Source organism: Pseudorca crassidens, chromosome 6 (genome assembly GCF_039906515.1).
Source record: "Pseudorca crassidens isolate mPseCra1 chromosome 6, mPseCra1.hap1, whole genome shotgun sequence".
Taxonomy (NCBI): Eukaryota; Metazoa; Chordata; class Mammalia; order Artiodactyla; family Delphinidae; genus Pseudorca; species Pseudorca crassidens.
The window spans coordinates 124,681,701-124,694,886 of record NC_090301.1 but is presented as its reverse complement, the minus strand read 5'-3'; the positions used below and the strand labels follow the sequence as shown (position 1 = coordinate 124,694,886).

Here is a 13,186-nt window from a genome sequence, read left to right as displayed (position 1 = left end):
TACCATGTCAGTAACCTGTTACTGCTTTAAAAAAACACACCCTTTCCCCCTCAGTGATTACAAAAACAGAACACAATAGTCATCCTTAATCCCACCATATTATTTCCTTAGGTTATTTCTCATTACATACACATATTTATAGTTCTTCATATTCATGTTCCACTAAAATCAGATAATAAGCATTTCTGATATCATCATAAAAACGTTGTATAGATACTCTGTAATGTACAGATACTCTACCATTATTTAGCCATTCCCTGCTATTGGACATTTAAGTTGCTCCCTTTTTTTTTTCCTATCATCAATAATACTTAAATGAAGTTTTGTATATATATATTTTTCACACTTCTGTGACCATCCTTAGAATAGATTCTTAGAAGAGGAATTAGAGGCAAAAGTAATAAATATTTTTAAGATTCTTGATTCATACTGCCAAATTACTTTCCTAAAGTTAGAAGACAACTTTTTTGTTTTGAAGTTGTATTCTGAACTTCATATAAGTGGAATCATCCGTGTCCTCTTCTGTGCCTGATTTAACAGTATCTGTGATATTCATCCAGTTTGTTGCATTTATCAGTAATTACAGGCATACCTTGTTTTATTGCGCTTCACAGATATTGCATTTTTTCCCCTACAAATTGAAGGTTCGTGGCAAGCCTGCATTGTCAGATGATGGTTAGCATATTTTAGCAATAAAGCATTTTGAAATTAAGGTATGTATTTCTTTTAGACTTAGTGCTATTTCACACTTAATAGACTAAGTACAGTGCAAACATAAACTTATATGCACTGAGAAATGAAAAAAAAAAATCGTGTGACTCACTTTACTGCAATATTGGCTTTATTACGGTGGTATGGAACTGAACACGCAGTACCTCCGAGGTATGCCTGAATTTCCTGTCGCTACACAGCAGCCCACTGCATGACCACACCAAAATTTATTTACCAGTACAACTGCTGATGGACATTGGGGTTACCAGTGTTTGGTTATCACAAGAAAAGCTGCTATGAACATTCCCGTGCAAGCCTCTGGTGGACGCATGCACTCAGTCCTCTTGGAGGCGAACTGCTGAGTCTCAAGGGAGGGCTTAGTTTTAGTACTGGAAACAGTTTACCAAAGTGGTCGTACCCTAGGGCTCAGTTTTTATAACTTGGTCTCCACTCAGTGAGGAAAGGCGATAACTCAGAGGCACCGGGAACGCGCAAACTCTGTGTGCTTGACTCAGCTCGGCGTTTTCCTTCAAATTCTTAAGATATACCCCCAATTCCACGGATGAATAAACAGACTTAGCAACTCCAGCACCGCCCTCGAACAAACTTCTCATTCAATTTTCGAAAACAGGGTACTTCTGAGAGCATCAAGGTTAGCTCACAATGTGAAAAAAGTACGGCAGCACCACCCTCTCCCGGTCCCTCCTCTGGCTGCGGCTCCGTCCTTGTCTCAGCTGGAACAAAGGAGTCGCTCAGCTAAGCCGCGTGGGGTTCCGGTCAGGCCCCGCCTCTCACCTATGCGCAGGCGCAGATTGAGCCCTAGGGAGCCCGGCGGCCCCGGCGCGCGTGACGTAGTAGCGTACGCCGGTGCGTGATGACGCAGGGGCGTGCGCTCGGTGGCTCATAGGGGAAGATGGCGGCTGCTCTTTTGGAGGAGTGGGATTGAGAGGGGAGGGAGGAGGCCAGACAGGAGAGATACTCCTGACTGTGAAGACGAACATTTCGCTCGCTAGTCATTAGGAGCTCTGCTCAGCGCCACAGGGTGAGTGCGGCGGCGGCACGGGACCGCTCGCCTGCAGCAGGCGGCGGCACTCTCCGCCATTTTCATGCTCGGCCGTTGCGTGCTTTGGGGGCCTGGGGGGTGCCTGGGGATGGGTTGGAAGAGCTGGGAGGATCGAACTCCCGAGGGCTCTTTGAGGCGGGTTCGGGCCTCAGGGGACGGGGCTGGAGGCTTGAGGCAGACCGGGAAAGGCAGGCATGGTAGGACCAAGGCCCTGACTGGGGACCGGTGGCGACGAGAAGACGTAGGTAGGGTAGGCCACGGAGAAAACTGGGAAGTTTGGAGGAGGGAAGCGCGTTAAAACTGGAATTTGGGGCGGGAGTGGAAGGGGTTGGGCCGAGAGTGGAATGGAGTGTGGTTTTGAGTGGTTGGGTGAAGGGGTCACGGGAAGTTAGTTAATGGGAAACCTGTAAAACGGCGGAAGGTTTAACCTCGTTATTATCGTGGCTGGAAGTCGGTATTTTAACAGGGTTAAGTCCACAGCTTGACAGGCAGAAATCCCCTGCTCCTTTGCAATAGCTACATTAGTATTTTGTTTGGTTTAGAGCGTGGTCCCTGCAAGTGTCCCTTAAGAACTCCCTGCACGTTTCCGATTTTAAGACTTCTGGCAACTAGATATTTAGGTTCTTAGAAGGCATTCTCTTTTTTTTACGGAAAGGAAAAAACTGGTTACTTGGTTGTAAACCCTAGTGGTTGGTGGTCCTTCCGGAGAAAGAAGAAGGAGGCGGGTCGATAGGGAATTCCATAATTGGACCTGTTTAAATCAAGTCAGAAAAGCACGGATTATTTGTAGAAAGCCTGTCAAGAATGTTTTGAAGTAATTTCCACACAGATGACATGCAGTTGACTGTTCGGGAAATTTCGAAGACGAGTATGAACAAAAAGCTTATGTTAAAAGGAATACCTCTTGGGAGCACTGAGTTGACTTTAAAGAACACTCTGGAGATTCAGTGCACGCAGCATTTTTTGCCTGTGAACGTGATGCAGTGGTAGATCTGTTTAATTTAAACAAAACTTTCAGAGCCTGTTAGTTAAAAGGAAACATGTTCATTCTTCCCCTGATGGCATTTTTCTGTTCCTAATCTTAATTGCTTTTGACACCTATCTCTTTTTTTTTTTTTTACGCCTATCTTTTATAACCATAAGATACCTTTGCACTTTTTAATGGGTCTCCTTGCCTAGAAGGCGGCAAAATACTGTATCGGTTTCAGTTTGTTGAGGCGTCTAGTTTCGTATTTGGCCTTTTTTCTTGAAGTTTAGGGAAAATTTTTATCTTTGTGTATATGGGGGAAGAATTTTCATAGAAAGTTGGCCTCACATCACAGTGCTTTAGGAAAAAATAAATCCTTATCCCTGAAGTTGATGGCTTAACCTGCATTCTTAGGTTGGTGAAAAATACTAAGACGACAGATTTTGCCATCACAGTTTTACTCCGACCTAAGGCTTTAATTATACTTTTAGTAACCACTTAAGGAGCTTATTCAAAGCTCTCTTTGCTAAGTAATAAGTCCGTATATTTTTCACACTACTTTGGGAAAAACGTGCTATTTGATTATTGCTGAAGTTCGAACTGTCTCATATTTCAGAATAAGAAAGAAGAAGGTAAGGTAAAATAAAGCTTTGTAACTGTAACAAATATATTGACAAAGATATCAGTGAAAGCTTTTCACTTAAGACTCTATTTATGTAATCCTTTTGAGGTTGCTCAGCCAAAAAAAAAAAGAAAAAAGGACTTTTAGATAAAGTAGTATTCATTAGCTAGAGCCTGCAGATTAGAAATCTTCATTATCAAAGTATGTTTAATTAAATGTCATAAACTTACCAGTTGTTTAAGCATTCCAGATTTGTTGTTTAAGACTCCAGATTGTAGTTTTCTGCCAAACATTATTCCAGGATTTTGTGTTGAAACTGTTGCTTGTAATTCCAGGATTTTATTTGTGTTGACACTTTTGCTTGTGCTGAAACTTTTTCTTTTGGAATAGTGGAAGTATTTCTGAGACTCTTAAGTATGTATAGTATTGGAAAATCTTTACATTACTCTCATCCTTTCTGGCCCTAGAACATTTTAGTATTTTCTGGTAGTGACTGACTTTATAACGTTTGTATTGTACCTTATGTTCATAACTTGAGTGCTTGTAAATTCCCAGAGCTGGGTGGTATTGTAAAGGCCATGGGTTTTAGCAGTAGACAGACCTAGGTTTGAATGCCAGGCTCACCACTAACTAGCTTTTCTACATTTGGTCATTTACACTCTCTGAACTTGAGTTTTCTTATATATAAAAATGTAAATTATAGTACTTATTTCAAAGGTAAAAGAAAGTGTCTAGTACATAGTAAGCATTCAGTAATTTTTGGCATTTTTCTTTCTGTGACTTTAATTGATGAGGTCACTTTTTTTTTAATTGAGATATTACTTTCAGGTGTACAACATAATGATTCGCTATTAGTGTATATTGCAAAATGATCATCGCAATAAGTCCATCACCATACATAGTTACAATTTTGTTTTCTTGCCATGAGAACTTTTAAGATCTATTCAGAAACTTTTAAATATGAAGTATAGTGTTATTAACTGTAGTCACGATGTCATATGTTACATCCTTATAACTTATTTATTTTAGAATTGGAAGTTTGCACCTTTTGGCCCCCCTTCATCCATCTTGCCCATTCCTACCTTTCCCATTCTCACTGTTTAAAAACTAACTCAAATATCTTTGTTGAAAACTTACTGATAATCTCATTCCTCTGGTAAACTGATTACTCCTTTCCCTGTGTTATTAAAGAATTTTGTGTATATCTCTCTCTAATGTATTTTGATTGAAGCAGTATCTTTTCCATTACTTTGTCAGCTCTTTGAAGGCAGATGTTTCAGAGCCTTATATTTTTTTTTATATTCATAAAGCCTAAGCATTATAAAAATGGATGAATGATTGATTTTTCTACAAAAATTCTCTTCATGACTCTGTTGGGATCCATATTTCACACAGACCTGGTTTATTATTCTGCTCCTTGGCCCTTACTGGTGACCTCTTTCAGACTATGCATATCTTGTCCATTCCTCAACATCCAACTAAATCTCTTCCCATTAATGATGTCTTCAGTGAGTATTTATTTATTTACAGCTGTCTCTCCGGTTAATCTAAGGTCTGTGTGACTGCCTTCATACTACCGGGCACTATGCCTTAACGGTTTTGAACAGATTGTTGGGTGGGTTGACAAATGCCCAACTGTGCTTGAAGGCTGACTTTGTTATAGGCACTTGCTCTATTTACTGTCCCACTTAGTAAGATACTTCTAAGGAGCAATTTCCCTTTATTTGTATGTGGGATAATCTGGTAACTTTTTTCCTATCTTTTTATGTTAGGAGAAACTGCAAACATCCAGAAAAGTTGAAAGAGTAACACAGTGAACACCTGTTGCCTTTCATTTAGATTTATCTGTTACTTACATTTAACCATTTTGCTTTAGTTCTCAGTATACCTCTCCCCGCAGCAACCAGTTGAAATTAAACATAGATATCATGCTGTTTGTCCCCTGAATACCTCAGGATGGATCTCTTTAAAGTAATGCCATTTTTCTACACTTTATGTATTTTTATTGCAAACTACCCTCCCGCTAAGACTATATAAAAACAGTAACCATTATTATGCGTAAGACAGTTAGCATTAAGTCTCTGGCATGGACTTTTTAAAGAATGTTCCACATTTGGGATTTTCTGATTAAATGATTAAAATGGCATTTAACTTATTTCTCTATTTTTAAAATTTCCTATAAATTGGACGTTAGATCTAGAGAGGTTTGATTAAATTTGGGTCAGATATTTTTGGCAAAAATACTTCATAGATGATGATATGTAATTTACATTGTGTTACATCAGGAAGGACAGAATGTCTGGTTCTCCTGTTTCTAGTGATCAATAAGGTGGTGAGGATTACCAGATGTTAGTTTGCCCCATTGTTTACTATGCTAAGTTTACTTGGTTAGTGTGGTGTCCATCAGGTTTCTTCGTTGAAAAGGTACATTTTCCCCGTCATTTGGTGGTTGATTGTTGGCCTAGTCATTTATTTAATTGGGGGTTATGAAAATTAAATGAGTGAACTTTCTACAAAAATTCTCCTCATGGCTCTGTTATTTCTTTACATTTATTAGCTGTTTTCTGTAAAAAAAAAAAAAAGAGCTTCCCCCTCTTTCATGTTTTAAACTTACAAAAAAATTTTTATTATTTATTTGGTTGCACTGGGTCTTGGTTGCGGCAGGAGGGCTTCTTAGTTGCCACTCACCAACTCCTTAATTGCAGCACGTAGGCTCCTTAGTAGCCGCACGCGAACTCTTAGTTGTGGCACGCATGTGGGATCTAGTTCCCTGACCAGGGATTGAACCTGGGCCCCCTGCATTGGGAGCGCGGAGTCTTATCCACTGCGCCACCACGGAAGTCGCTCTGCTTAAACTTTTAAATTTTGAAATAAATACGAACTTACAGAAGAGTTGGAATACTAGTACAAAGAACTCTCATACTTTTTCATCCCTGTTCACCAGTTGTTAACTTTTTGTCACATTTGCTTTATCCCTCCTTCCCTCCATCCCTTCTTTTTCCCCATCCCATGTTTTTGGTTGTTTTTTGGCCGTGCTGAGCAGCTTGCGGGATCTTAGTTCCCCAACCAGGGATTGAACCCAGGCCATCGCAGTGAAAGCACCTAGTCCTAACCACTGGGCTCCCTGGGAATTCCCGCCAGCCCATGTATTTTTTCTGAACCATCTGGAGTCCTTCACAGACACCATGCATCTTTCCCCTAAGAACACCATTCTCTTAAATACCCACAGTATTAACAAATTCTACACATTTAACATTGATACAATATTTGATATTCAAATTTCATATTCCAGTTTCTCTAGTTGTCTCAATAACGTCCCTTACAGAGTTTTTTCCCCCCTGTCATTTAGGATCCAACCTAAAATTGAACATTGTATTTGATTGTAATATTTCTTTAGTTTTTAATCAAGACCAGTTCTGTGGTCTTTTTTTCTTTAATGACTTTTTTTGTGTGTGTGTGTGTGGTACGTGGGCCTCTCACTGTTGTGGCCTCTCCCATTGCGGAGCACAGGCTCCAGACGCACAGGCTCAGCGGCCATGGTTCACGGGCCTAGCCGCTCCGCAGCATGTGGGGTCTTCCCGGACCGGGGCACGAACCCGTGTCTCCTGCATCGGCAGGTGGACTCTCAACCACTGCGCCACCAGGGAAGCCTTAATGACTTATTTTTAGAGTATAGTCTATTAGTTTTGTTTTCGTTTTTGGAGAATTACTAATACTGTTTTTTGGTATGTTGTAGTTGTTACTGTTTTTTTAAAAATTTTATTTTATTTATTTAATTTTGGCTGTGTTGGGTCTTCGTTGTTGCACGTGGGCTTTCTCTAGTTGCAGCGAGCCGGGGCTACTCTTCGTTGCAGTGCACGGGCTTCTCATTGAGGGGGCTTCTCTTGTTGCGGAGCACGGGTTCTAGGTGCGCAGGCTTCAGTAGTTGTGGCGCGTGGGCTCAGTAGTTGTGGCTCTTGGGCTCTAGAGTGCAGGCTCTGTAGTTGTGGCACATGGGCTCAGTTGCTCCGCGGCATTTGGGATCTTCCCGGACCAGGGCTGGAACCCGTGTCCCCTGCATTGGCAGGCGGATTCTTAACCACTTCGCCACTGGGGGAGCCCCTGTTATTGTTTTTGATGCTTAAGTTGTTCCAGATTTGGCCAGTGTGAGTCCCTCTTCGAGCTGGTTTTTGTGTCACTTTTTTTTTTTTTTTGGCTGTGCCATGCGGCTTCCAGGGATCTTAGTTCCCCTACCACGGAACAAACCCATGGCCCCTGCAGTAGAAGTGCGGAGTCCTAAACATTGGACCGCCAGGGAATTCCCTCTTATGTCCTTTTTGACTGAGACTGATTAATCTCTGAGGGCTTTCTTGGTTTTTGCAAAACAGAATAACCCAGGTCTTTCTTGTGTTTTCCTTTCTTCTTGTTTTTTATATTTTTCTATTTCTCCAGAAAGCTCTGCTTTCTTTTGAAGGAAAGTGATATTTATAAATTAAAATTTGAGTGCTAGGTAGTATATGCGCTGTTACTAGAGTGTCTTTGCTTCTAGGCTCCTTTCAGTGGACAGAGCTAGGAAACGTGTTTTCAAAAATCATCAGTTTATATTATAACGTTATTATTGGGATTTGCTACAAAGAAAGTAGATTCAGTTTACATCCTGCTGAGTGCAGTTAATTTCTTTTCAGTCCTTTTTTTCCTTAGAATGTATTCTACTAAAAATGAACAGAGAACTGTGTTCAAAAGTTACAGTACTTCATTGCTGTTTCAATTTGCATTTCTCTGATGATTAATGATGTTGAGCATCTTTTTCATATGCTTGTTGGCCATTTGTATATCATCTTTGGAGAAATGTCTCTTCAAGCCCTTTGCCCAAATTTTAAGTGAGTTACTTGATTTTTTTTTGTTGCTGAGTTGTAGGAGTTCTTTATATATTCTGATAAAATCTGATAAATCTGATAAATCCTTATCAGATTTGCAAATATTTTCTCCCATTCTGTAGGGTGCCTTTTCACTCTGTTGATTGTATTCTTTACTGCACAAAAGTTTTTGAGATTGATATAGTCCCATTTATGTGTGTGGGACCCTTGTTTTTTCCTAACAATATATCCAAGAAATCATTCCAGGGACTTCCCTGGTGGCGCAGTGGTTAAGAATCCGCCTGCCAGTGTGGGGGACACGGGTTCAATCCCTGGTCTGGGAAGATCCCACATGATGCAGAGCAGCTGAGCTCGTGCACCACAACTACTGAAGCCCACGCGCCTAGAGCCTGTGCTCTGCAACAAGAAAAGCCACTGCAGTGAGAAGCCCACGCACCACAACAAAGAGTAACCCCCACTCACCACAACTAGAGAGAGCCTGCACGCAGCAACGAAAGATCCCGCACGCCTCAACAAAGATCCTGCGTGCCACAACTAACACATGGTGCAGCCAAAAAATAAATAAATAAAATGTTAAAAAAGAAAACTCTTCGTTTTTAAAAAAAATAATAGATACATGTTTCATTGGTTAAATTTTTTTAACTTCACTTTTAGGTATTTGGTTAAATCTTACTGATTATATCTTTAATAATCACTGTACTTTTGAAATCCAGACTGACTTGTTTGGAGGGAAATACCAAACTAAGACAGTATGTGTCATAGGGTAAAGATACAAATGCCAAAGACTGAGGAACTAGTTAGGCTTTTAGGCCAGTGTGGGTAATAAAACCAGAAACTGAGAACCACTGTTCCAAAATCAAGAGGCACTCAGAGCCTTAAGTTTGTCAGTTTCATCTTGCTGTTGACAAATTTGAAATATTCAAGACTATCTCTTTAGGGTTCTTCCTTTGGTAATGATTACGTATTTTGTTAAATGCTTTTACATTTCAATTTAGTTGTTAAGCCAAGTTTAAAAATGAGCTGAAAGAAACTGGAAAATCGTTGCTTACTCCCTGTATAATCTTGAAATTTTAGAATTATTTTACTTCTGGAAGTCATCAGATCTAGACCCTTAAAGAAACAGGATTGAGGAGATTAAATTTGTTCGTAATCACAGTTAGTGGAAGAATCCAGGTCACCTGAGTACCAGTTTAGTGTTCTTTTCTCCACCTTTACAAAAAAACCAAACAAAAAACAAACCCCCGAACATTTCATAGTGTAACTTGGGAGAGTTTTTTGGTTCATCGTCTTTGGGAGAGAGCTAAAATTATAAGTTTACATAGCCAGAAAAGTCTGAAATAGGAAAATCTTCCATCAGTTAGTAAGTGGTGACATTATTCTGTGGTCCTGAACTTGACATATCTAGCTTTGTTCAAAATTGATTATCAAACTGGGACTTCGGTATGTTTCTATTTTAGTAACCTAATGATTTCAGCCTTTAACTCTGCCAGATAATCACAGGATTTGGCAGAATGTTTCTTGGTAGATTTTTAAAAATTAATTAGTCAATTAGGTCGTGCCTCAAGGCTTGTGGGATCTTAGTTCCCCGACCAGGGATCGAACCCGTGCCCCCTGCAGGGGAAGCATAGAGTCCTAACCACTGGACCCCAGGGAATTCCCTCTTGGTAGATTTTATCCACACACACCACATCCCAAGTGTGTAGCAAGGTGCCTCCCTCATGTGTTTTATGTACTCAAACTATAGTTGATAGTATGAGGGAGGTTTTTTTCACCCACATTTTCTACCCATGATGCTTATTTGCAACTATGTTTTTTACAGCAGTTTTGTGCCCAGATTAGTCATTTCTATTTCTGTGCCTGTGTTCATAACACTACTTAGTAGCATTACTTATGTAAGTTATTTTATTTTTATGCATTTATTCATTCATTCATTCATTTATAAACGAATTACCAAAAAAGAAAAAAAAAGTACAAAGTACAAGGGGATATACAGTGATCTGTCTCTTCCCTATGGCTATTCTCTAATCCTTTTTCATCTATCCAGTAGCTGAAGTTATCAGTTCGTTGTAAATTCTTCCAGAGATGTTTTGGGTTCTATATAGCAAATGTATTTACTACAGATGTATATGTGTCCCTTTTTTGTTGCTTTTCACTTACACAGTTGTAGTCTATACACTGTTTTGTACTTTTTTTCACTTAACGGTATATCTTGGAGATCCTAAATAGAGCTACCTTCTTGATAATATCAGTAGTTGCATAATATATATTGTATGGGGGGACTTCCCTGGTGGCGCAGTGGTTAGGAATCCGCCTGCCAATGCAGGGGACACAGGTTTGATCCCTGCTCTGGGAGTATCCCACTTGCCGTGGAGCAGCTAAGCCCATGCACCACAACTGCTGAGCCTGTGCTGTAGAGCCTGCAAGCCACAACTACTGTGCCTGAGTGCCACAGTTACTGAAGCCCACGTGCTAGAGCCCGTGCTCTGCAAAGAGAGAAGCCAGCGTAATGAGAAGCCCGCACACCGAAAGGAAGAGAGCCCCCGCTCACCACAACTAGAGAAAGCCCCCGCGCAGCAACAAAGACCCAATGCAGCCAAAACAAATAAATAAAAAATAATATACGCAACATTAAGAAGGAAAGAAACTGTTTAAAAATTTGGGCTTCCCTGGTGGCGCAGTGGTTGAGAGTCCACCTGCCGATACAGGGGACATGGGTTCGTGCCCTGGTCCGGGAAGATCCCACATGCCGCGGAGCGGCTGGGCCCATGAGCCATGGCCGCTGAGCCTGTGCGTCCGGAGCCTGTGCTCCGCAACGGGAGAGGCCACAGCAGTGAGAGCCCTGCGTACCGCAAAAAGAAAAAAAAAATTTATATATATAGTATGGGTATTCCATGATTAACTAGTCTTCTACTTAATAGACATGGGTGGTTTCCAGTCTTTTGTTATTAAAAACAGTGCTCCATTGAATAACCTTATGCATATGTGTTTGTGCATGTTTGAGCACATGTGTAGGGATAAATTCATGGAAGTGGGATTGCTTGGTCAAAGTAGGTGCAGTATCAGTGTGTGAATATGGTGGTTTCTTTCGCACCAAACCACCACTTGTATTATCATAGTTTTTTATTTTTTATAAATTTATTTGTTTTTGGCTGCGTTGGGTCTTCACTGCTGATCGCGGGCCCTCTCCAGCTGCGGTGAGCAGGGGCCACTCCTCGCCACTGCGCGTGGGCCTCTCATTGCGGTGGCCTTTCCTGTTGCGGAGCGTGAGCTCCAGGCACGCGAACTTCAGCAGCTGTGGCACGCAGGCTCAGTAGCTGTGGCATGTGGGCTCAGCAGCCGTGGCTCGCCGGCTCTAGAGCGCAGGCTCAGCAGCTGCAGCACATGGGCCTAGCTGCTCCGGGGCATGTGGGATTCTCCCGCAGCAGGGCTCGAACCTGCGTCCCCTGCATTGGCAGGAGGATTCCTGACCACTGTGCCACCAGGGAAACCTTATCATAGTTTTTGCCGTCTTGAGTTTTGTTGCTTCTCAGTAAACGATGAGTCATTCTGTAGCATGCATAGCAATGAGAGTTTAAAATCACTAATTTGTCCCTTTTTGATAATTTTCATGTGATATATATTCCTGGGATGATTCACCATTACCTATAATAGTGGTTTATGTCCTTTTTGGACCCCATAGGAATCTTCTGAAAGTTTTATACTTCTTCCCATTATAAAAAATGTGAGTATCCATGTTAGAATTCTGCATGGAACTGTGAGGTGGAGAGGTAATTTAAATCCTTTTGCCCATTTATGTATCCATAGACCCCAGTTAAGGCCTCCTGCTTTATTCGATACATATGAACTCTTGTGTCTAGATTGGCATAACGGACATTTCAGAATCTAGCCCCACTGTATGAACTCAGGTTTTCAGCTTCTTCCTCTGCTGCTCCCTCTCCCCACTACCCTGTCCTTGAACCATTTTTAAAAAACTTGAGTACACCTAATAAAACTAGTGGAATGTTGTGGGGTTGGCCAAATAAGTTCGTTCAGGTTTTCCCATAAGATGTTATGGAAAAACCTGAACGAACTTTTTGGCCAACCCAATATGTCAATTATATCTCAAAACAAAAACCCAAAAAGTAGTTCTCTTTTACTTCTACTTACTGTTTCCTCGGCCTGGAATTGCTCCTCTTCCCCTTCTCCACTTGGTGTATACTTTCTTTTATTACCCTTATAAGTTAGTTAATCTGAAACTTTTGTTTCACATCAGTGCTCCCCCACTCAGTTCTTGTTTCTTCCCATGGCATTCTCTCTCGTAGCAAAATATGTAAAGTACGTGGATAGGAAGATTCAGTATTGTCAAGATGTCAGTTCTTCCCAGCTTGATCTATAGATTCAACATGCTCCCAATCAAAACTCCAGCAAGTTATTTTGTGGATGTTGATAAACAAACAAAGCTCCTTTTAGTCAGATAAGTTTCATCAATGCCTGTTAAATGAATGGTTACTAGAGAACAGAATATTCACACAATTCTAAAGTATTACCCTACAGTATTAAACATTTTAGATATACACAAAGTTGAAGAAAGAAGTTAATACCATTTATTTGCCTCCTAAATTCAACATTTGTTATAGTTTTGCTGTATTTTCTTGCTAGGGCTGATATATCAAAATACCACAGACTGAGTGGCTAAACAATAGACATTTATTGTCTTACAGTTCTAGATAGAGGTTAGATGTCTGAGATCAAGGTGTCAGCAGGGCCATGGTCCCTCTGAAGGTGCTAGGGACAGATCTGTTCCAGACCTTTCCTACCTAGTTTTTGGTAGTTCCTTGGCCTGTGCCAGAATAACTCCAATCTTTACATTTGTCCAAATTTCCCCTTTTTATAAAGACACCAATCATATTGAATTACTGGCCCACCCTACTCCAGTATGACTTCATCTTAACTAATGATATCTGCAACGACCCTGTTTCCCGGTAAGG

The 13,186-nt window shown here is 40.8% G+C and overlaps 1 protein-coding gene across 19 annotated transcripts in view; it reads left to right on the top strand.

Annotated features, from left to right (window-relative positions):
• Nucleotides 1-1,575: 1,575 nt before the first annotated feature.
• Nucleotides 1,576-13,186, top strand: part of WDR33 (WD repeat domain 33) — a 103,879-nt gene continuing 92,268 nt past the window's right edge. For 12 of the 19 annotated variants that reach the window (XM_067742269.1, XM_067742268.1, XM_067742267.1 and 9 more), the window contains exon 1: nt 1,576-1,753. The gene's annotated coding sequence lies outside the window, so the exon portion shown is untranslated. The remainder of the gene's footprint in view (nt 1,754-13,186) is intronic. The other 7 variants (XM_067742277.1, XM_067742276.1, XM_067742279.1 and 4 more) reach the window with 2 other exon arrangements.